Below are 8,307 nucleotides of genomic sequence, written 5' to 3'. Positions count from 1 at the left end.
TGTTTAAAGTAGTATTGGGTGAAAGTCATCTGAGAAATTCTTTGTAAGGTTAATCGCGCTTTATAAGAACAATGTACCAGGTCTTGTGCTGCTCTAGGAATCGTTTTCTCCATCGTCGGCCGTGCTCAGCGTGATGTTCATGGTTTGGCACTATTGCCAGACACCACAATTTTCACTGTAAGGATCACCTGTAAAGGACAGCGAGTTCAGCCTTAGACTACATATCCTGAAAAACTTTCAACAGTTTTTCTTCACCGTGCCTGAATATTTACTTCTAGGATCATGTTTAAGAAAATTACATGTATAGAAAGTAATGTGTATGTGTGTGTTCTTATAGCAAAGCCACATTGTGCTATTTGCTGCGCCCACCGAGGGGAATCAAACCCTTGATTTTAGCGTTGTAAATCCGAAGACAGAAAGTAATGTATGACTTCACATGTATATGTCGGAGAGGAGCATACTGTGGTTGCAGGTTTCATTTTCTACGGTAGGTAGAAAGGTTGCTGTGTGGTTTCACCATTTATTTTGATGTAGCTACATTTTCTTGGCATCCTACCCATAAAGTGTAGGAATTTCATTTCGTAAGGTGTTAAATATGTTCTTGTGATAGTAAAAGGAATAGCATCTTTACATATTATGCAATTTGAAAAGTTTAAATATCCCATTATATGAAGGTCCAGCATGGTCAGGGGGTTAAGGCACTCGACTCGTAATTTAAGGGTTGCAGGTTCAAATCCCAGTCACACCAAATATGGTCACCCCTTACAGTCGTGGGAGCGTTATAATGTGACGGTCAATCCCATTATTCGTTGGTACAGGAGTAACTCAAGAGTTGACGGTGGGTTGTGATGACTAGTTGCCTTCCCTCTAGTCTTACATTACTAAATTAGGGACGGCTAGCGCAGATAACCCTCGTGTAGCTTTATACGAAATTTAAAAATAAAACCCTCAAGTATATTTTGTAGAGTTTTTTGCAGCAATTTTTTTCTTGTAAATTTTTGTGGTGTAGCTTGTGAACTCATTGCGCATGTCTCTTTATAAGAGCAACAGTGAATGATTAATTTGCGCATGCGCATAAATTGGGTATGTAAAAGAAATAAGAATTCCTGGACATTTAGTATGCAAAAGCTGGCTGTATTAACATCAGTCTCGCTTGTAGTTGGTTGCAGTTTTGGTGTTTTTACGTCCTGAAAAGGTTTTTCTTATGTTTACTTACCGATATTGTCCAATTGACATCTGTATTTAAAAAAAAAAAACTGTCTTGTCCGTAGCTTTGCATTGCTTGTCCACTTCATAAATATCTTTCTTAAAAGAAAAAAACCTAACTGGAAGCTCGTAAATTTTGCACTTTGTCAACTTTATTCTTTGTTTGTTAAATTGCTTGTTTGTTTGTTTTGGAATTTCGCACAAAGCTACTCGAGGGCTATCTGTGCTAGCCGTCCTTAATTTAGCAGTGTAAGACTAGAGGGAAGGCAGCTAGTCATCACCACCCACCGCCAACTCTTGGGCTACTCTTTTACCAACGAAAAGTGGGATTGATCGTCACATTATAACGCCCCCACGGCTGGGAGGGCAAGCATGTTTGTCGCGACTCGGGCGCGAACCCGCGACCCTCAGATTACGAAGCGCACGCCTTAACGCGCTAGGCCATGCCAGACCCATTAAATTGCTAATAGTACCAAGAGAATATTCTCAATTTCATCTAAATAGCAAAGTCACATCACACTATCTGTTGAACCCACCGAGGGAAATAGAACCTTTGATTTTAGCGTTGTAATAATAAAATTTTTTTCATTATTTCATTTTATTCGTATAAAATTTTTCAAACCTGAAATTTTGATTTTAGGATTAACATCAGCACATCCAGCGAAAACGTTGGTTTTTGTACGTTTCCACCTTAGTTCCACCATAATATGCTATCCCTCTCTATCACGAAAGTCTAACTAATTTTGACCAAGTAGCACTAATTAGAGCCTCATAAGTTTCACCTAAGTGTAGTTTTATCATTTTTACCCAGTCACTGTTTCTTAACCTTGGTTGTTAAAAGTTTAATTTAGTAATGTGGGGCTTTGTCACCTAATACTTCTTTTAAATTACGATACTGCAGTTTGACAGGAAAAGAAATGTTTGTAGTGAAATCATTCATGTCTCCTAGGGCTGAAACGTCAAGTTCGAAACATGTAGATGGATCAAGGATACACCACGTGACATATTAAGGCGAAATTTCTTGTTTAACTAAAAAGTGTATGGAAACTAGTGATGTTGATAATAGAAACAATCGAGATAAAAACTAAACTCTTGTTAAGACACGGTTCGCTCTTTACGTATTACAGACCATGGACTAGTCTGTACAAGTCCTGTATAGAAAAAAATATTAAAAAGAAACTATTGATATTTTAATGTTAGCCAGAAATTTTGTTTACTAGTGATCTCTAAACTGATTAGAATTAATCAATAGGTTGTCAGCAATATGAAGCTACCTGTTAAAGTTAATTATTGTTTTTCACTACTGTGAATTACAACCTTGTTGAATTACTCTTGGTCGATAAGTCGTAATACAAAATTCGTTTTGCTCAAAATACTTCAGAGCATTTATTTTAGCGGTATTTGAATGAAATGGAAAAAAAAACAAAAAAACAATCAATATACGTAGAACCCAAAACTGCTCTGAGAATCCTTTGTATTCAGTAATGTTTAACAGATGGCAGCAGCAGCATAAAATTAATAGGTTTTTTTTGTTTGTTTGTTTGGGAATTTCACACAAAGCTACTCGAGGGCTATCTGTGCTAGCCGTGCCTAATTTAGCAGTGTAAGACTAGAGGGAAGGTAGCTAGTCATCACCACCCACCGCCAACTCTTGGGCTACTCTTTTACCAACGAATAGTGGGATTGACCGTAACATTATAACGCCCCCACGGCTGGGAGGGCGAGCATGATTTGGCGCGACTCGGGCGCGAACCCGCGACCCTCAGATTACGAAGCGCACGCCTTAACGCGCTAGGCCATAAGAGAAGTCATTTTGTGTAATTGAAAAGCTAATTTGGGGACAAATCTGTTGATGTTTTTACAAACTATAAGCCTGTTTTTTGCTGCTTAGTGTTCTCAGAGCTCCATTGAACCGATTCTTTGTCTCTCAAGGTAGTTTTTACAATGGAGATTGACCCAGATTTAATATTTTCTTCAATGAGTTTCCTTACACTCTTCTTATGAACAAACAAAATGTTTCTTGAATGGTGAGCTAGGCATCATAGATTATCATGATCCACTACGGATCAAAGGATCTATAGTTTGTGACCTTTCTACAAAATTGCAAATCCTAATTTGGAGGTTAGGTTATAGAAACGATGATGAAATATATTATTTAGTTACAGTAGCGGGAGGGTTGACAATGGGTATTATTGGTTAGCTGTTTCTCTCTAACCTATCACTTTAAAACTGGAAACAGCTAATGTAAATAACCCTTATGTAGCTCTTCGAAAATGTCCAACACAAAGTAACTAATTTTAGCTGCCCAGAGATTTTTTTATTGTCTTTTCTGACTTGATTATCTTATTTTACCACTGGGAAGGTAGAGGGGGTGCCTGGATCAATGGAGGGCAAAGCAGTTAATGTGTTCACAGCCTATTCAATTACAGGAGTGGCACGGAAACAGTTAGAATCTGTGACTTCACTCCATGCTTTTAAGATATTGTCTTTTGCTCTATCATTAGTTTGGACAGTGGTGTGAAAGATTCACTTCCACAGGTAACGTAGCTGGATGTTTACTAGTGATGATAAACTTTATTGGTAGTTAGTTATAAACTGACCAAGTCCTCCATCTCATTGGTGAACTACACGTTATTATAAACTAAATCTTGCAGGTTGAAGTTAAACTAAAGCTTTCACAATTGCAAATAAATTAAACTAATTCATGCACGCTTAGACCAAGAATGGTCACTCATTATTATTTAGACCTAAGCCAAAAGAAAAATAAGAAGAATGTGATTTTATTATCAGTGGTCAAAATATTCTGTAACAGGTTAATGGTAAATACTTCAGTATCAGTTTCTGAATGGTAAAACCTACCGTTTCAAGTGTGTGTTGTCTTCTCATATTAACAATGTATAAACAAACAAAGGAATTTTTCAAATGCCATCTTAAACAATGTTATTTCTCCAACAACAGTTTCAGTGGACTACTATATCCAATCACCTGGGTGTTCACTGATTCAAAGCGTTACTGCTGTTGACCCTACAGGCTAAATGCCTTATTCTCAGGTTTTGAGAGAAACTGCACTCTACATGACACTCCGCTGAGAGGGCCAAAGTAACATGTAAGTACCTAATTAAAGGATTACAGTTGAATCACAAACATGTAAGTCTTAACTGAATAGACAACTTTACATAGCTGATGATTACTCTCTCAACTCTTGATGGCATGACAGTCATCAGCTCCAGTTCACAATATACATAAAATTAAAAGCGCAAGGAAGAAGAAATTACATAAATTATATTTTGCGTCTTTTTTCGCATAGTCACATGAAAAAATATCTTACGTTTTTAGAATGTGACGAAAAAAATAATACCATGTTAACTTTAACCATAACCCGCAACAACTGACATCGGCTTCTCGTAAATGTACAAACAAAACATCTACGTCAAAGGAATTTTTCACTCATATCTTATAATTATGTTACCTAAACAGTTTGTTTTCACTCATATCTTATAACTATGTTACCTAAACAGTTTGTTTTCACTCATATCTTATAAATATGTTGCCTAAACAGTTTGTTTTCACTCATATCTTATAAATATGTTACATAAACAGTTTATTTTCACTCATATCTTATAACTATGTTAATTAAGCAGTTTGTTTTCACTCATATCTTATAACTATGTTACCTATACAGTTTGTTTTCACTCATATCTTATAACTATGTTACCTAAACAGTTTGTTTTCACTCATATCTTATAACTATGTAACCTAAACAGTTTGTTTTCACTCATATCTTATAACTATGTTACCTGAAAGGGTGAGCATTTTTGGTAGGACGGGGATTCGAACCCGCGACCCTCAGAGTACTTGTGAAAGCTCGAGGGTCAGATGCACTATTCTTTGATGTCACAATTCTTTATACTTACTTTGAATATAATTTGTTACATATTATAATGTATCTCGAATAAGTCTCCAACTTATTATGTTACGTACTTTACATATTATAGTTTCAAATAAATGGAAATTTTTATTTAGAAGTTTATTTAATGACAATAGGTATTAAATTTATGATATTTACCAACAAGATAGTTACACATAATTTTCTTCTTTAACACAAGTATATTTCAAGTATACAAATAACGATACAATTTATAATAACGGTTATTACAAATGATGGTTTATTTACAAGAGTTTTAGAAACTTAAAAACAATAATGGCTCTTATATCTGGTCTGGAAATTATTCTATTACCAACTTGCACGTGGAGCGAAATAAATATTTGTTGATACACCTGTACACTTCTCTTGACGGCTAGATAGCGTGAAGCACAGGTAAGTTTTTTTACCGACAACAATATCTAATATCCTCGAAGAAATGCAAATGTCAAAAGTTAATTCGCTGAAGTTAAACGGTTTATCATGTTCGAAATCTATAAACTTTCCTGGTCAAATTCTATAGTTTTCCTATTCGTAAACGTTAATTACAATTATAGCTTCCAAGCCTTATATACACCAATTGTAGTGAGCAAACAATATTCTATTACTAATAATGTTTCTTAGCGTTTTGTAATGGCTTGTTTTTATACACTCATTAGGCGAGATTCTCGAAAATTCAACAATGTCCGAAAATACGCTAGTGTTTTTGTAAAACATATATTTTTGATTCTTACTCTCGAGAATCTTCTAGAAATTTAGTTGCGCAACACACATCCAACACATGCATTAAACTGAAACAAACGCAGATATTAAAATAAATATATAACGGTAAATCCCTTACAAATTGCATCTTTGTGTACGTACAACAAATTACGGGTTTCTTCTTTAAGTAAAGTTGGAAATTTAAGTCAATTTAATTGCACTAACTTAGGTTGAAATTCTAATTTTTTACTTAGACTGATTTCGGTTTAATCCTAGAAGGTTCATTTTTGCTTTTTAAGTTTGAAGTTATTTTAGGGTTTCCTAGTGTACAGTTGGTCACAAATTGTGCACTTGTAAAAATATCTGAACAATTGAAAATCCTCCTATATAAGTAAGTTCAAGTGAATATATATATATGTATGTATATAACATATAAAATTTCATTCCAGAGTTTATAAATGTATTTATTAGAATATGTTTTATTTTTGGGGTCATTTGTTACTATAACTGTATATATAAGATGCAGTAAGGTGTCATATATTAAAAAATGATTAAGTTAATATATAATTGTATGGTTGAAAAATATCCTTTAAAAAAGCTCCAAATTACTCTTGCTTTGATTCGAGTTACTTTTGTTCGAACGTGCGACTTCTCATGTCTACAGTGAAAGTACTCTGTGTCGTAAATGCTATTGGTTATATTTTGTTGCTTTGTTTTGAATTCCGCGCAAAGCTGCTCGAGGGCTATCTGCGCTAGCCGTCCCTAATTTAGCAGTGGAAGATTAGAGAGAAGGCAGCTAGTCATCACCACCCACTGCCAACTCTTGGGCTACTCTTTTACCAACGAATAGTGGGATTGACTGTCAAATCATAACATCACCACGGCTGAAAGGTCGAGCATGTTTTGTGCGGCGGGGATTCGAACCCGCGACCTTGGGGGGTATTTTATATTTCCAGAATGGAGATATCCCTTAAAAACAAAGGAATGTGGATCATTCAAGGTTTCAGGACCTTCCATACTACAATAAACCAAATCCTAACCGTTGGAGCAAAGTATCCCATTTTATTTACAAAAGAAGAAAACATGGTATGAGTTCAGTAAAATAAGGTTTACAGCCATTTCTTCCATTCATTTAAGGAGCTATAGAATCACAGTGGTACTCATAATATTCTATACACAGATTGCTAGTCAAGTCATCAGAAGCAGCCTCTATGGATGTCTGTGCGATCAGACTGTTGAAACAAAGAATAGGGACTATCATCCTCATACAATAGTTGAATTATGGAAGCAGCAGAGAGGAATGATGTTCTTTAGACATGACAGCTTTATGCAGAGCTTTTTCAATTGAAACTATGTTACATGGTTAATGTCAACATATAAAATAACCAGATAGTGTATGACTGAATTTGGCGACCTGGACTGTAACGACATGGTGAGGCTACAAAATCGTATTAGTATAACGTATTCGACCTTTTTATTCTCTGGAATGGAAAATTTATAACTTGCTGAAATAGTTTTCCTTTGTATTTATAATTCTTTCCCTGAGCCACACAGAAAATGCAGTAATTACAACATTACTCTAAATTTTTGCAGCAATGTGGCCGATAAATCCATATCTACTGACTGGCTGTAGTGTGAAATACTACCATGTTTTCCTGTGATCCATATCTACTGACTGGCTGTAGTGTGATTTACTACCATGTTTTCCTGTGATACTATGAAGCATTTGAAAATTTCATATGTCAGAAATCTTGGGAACATTTCCTTCTACACTAATTGTAAAAAAAATGGAAAAATGTATATTCTAACATATGTTTCTTAACACAATTGTTGAAAGAGTATTAGAAGTATTATATTAAAATAAAATTTAAAATCTCATACGTAGATGTATATTTCACTGTAATTACTTGTAATGTCGTTGAGACATATCACCTTCCCACATGCCCCTTAGTTCATGGAACGATTGTCAAAGCTCAAATGCTTTATTATTAAATTCATCAATCTGTGATCGTAATGCTTCGCCTTATGCATCTAGGTCCAGTGTCGACATGACCAAGAGTGCAGTGCAAGCACTTACACAGGACAGCATGTTCTTAGGATCGACAAAAAAAAGTGTCAAAAAATTACTCGTCAAGCAGAATTGGCATTCTACGATAAAGCATATAGCTATAAAATACACTGCCTATAGATGTCTCACGGAAAATTCTTTAAAGTTTTAAGATTGGAAGTGTGGGAGGGCACTACGGTCAAAGTTTGCACAGGACGAAAAAACACGCCGAACCAGCCCTCTCTAAGTCTAAATTTTCTTAAATAATCTCCTTTTACATGTTCAGTATTCATTCGTCAATGAAATGCTCATTACGTGTACGTACAAGGTACATTATAATTGCTGAGACTTTCGACCTCACAGAATATTACATCTAGTATCTGCACATCCTACTAATGATTTAGCTGTAATTTGTTACATCTATAGTCTA

General features: G+C 35.2%; 1 long non-coding RNA gene across 1 annotated transcript; it reads left to right on the top strand.

The window, feature by feature from the left end:
• Positions 1 to 3,597: 3,597 nt before the first annotated feature.
• Positions 3,598 to 7,568, top strand: LOC143227159 (uncharacterized). Its single transcript, XR_013014910.1, has 3 exons — positions 3,598 to 3,744; positions 4,165 to 4,312; positions 7,424 to 7,568. It is a non-coding gene; the product is annotated as an uncharacterized LOC143227159 (long non-coding RNA).
• Positions 7,569 to 8,307: the final 739 nt, after the last annotated feature.

Source organism: Tachypleus tridentatus, chromosome 9 (assembly GCF_004210375.1).
Source record: "Tachypleus tridentatus isolate NWPU-2018 chromosome 9, ASM421037v1, whole genome shotgun sequence".
NCBI lineage: Eukaryota > Metazoa > Arthropoda > Merostomata > Xiphosura > Limulidae > Tachypleus > Tachypleus tridentatus.
Note: the sequence above shows the minus strand (reverse complement) of the source record. Positions and strands in the feature narration are given on the sequence as shown.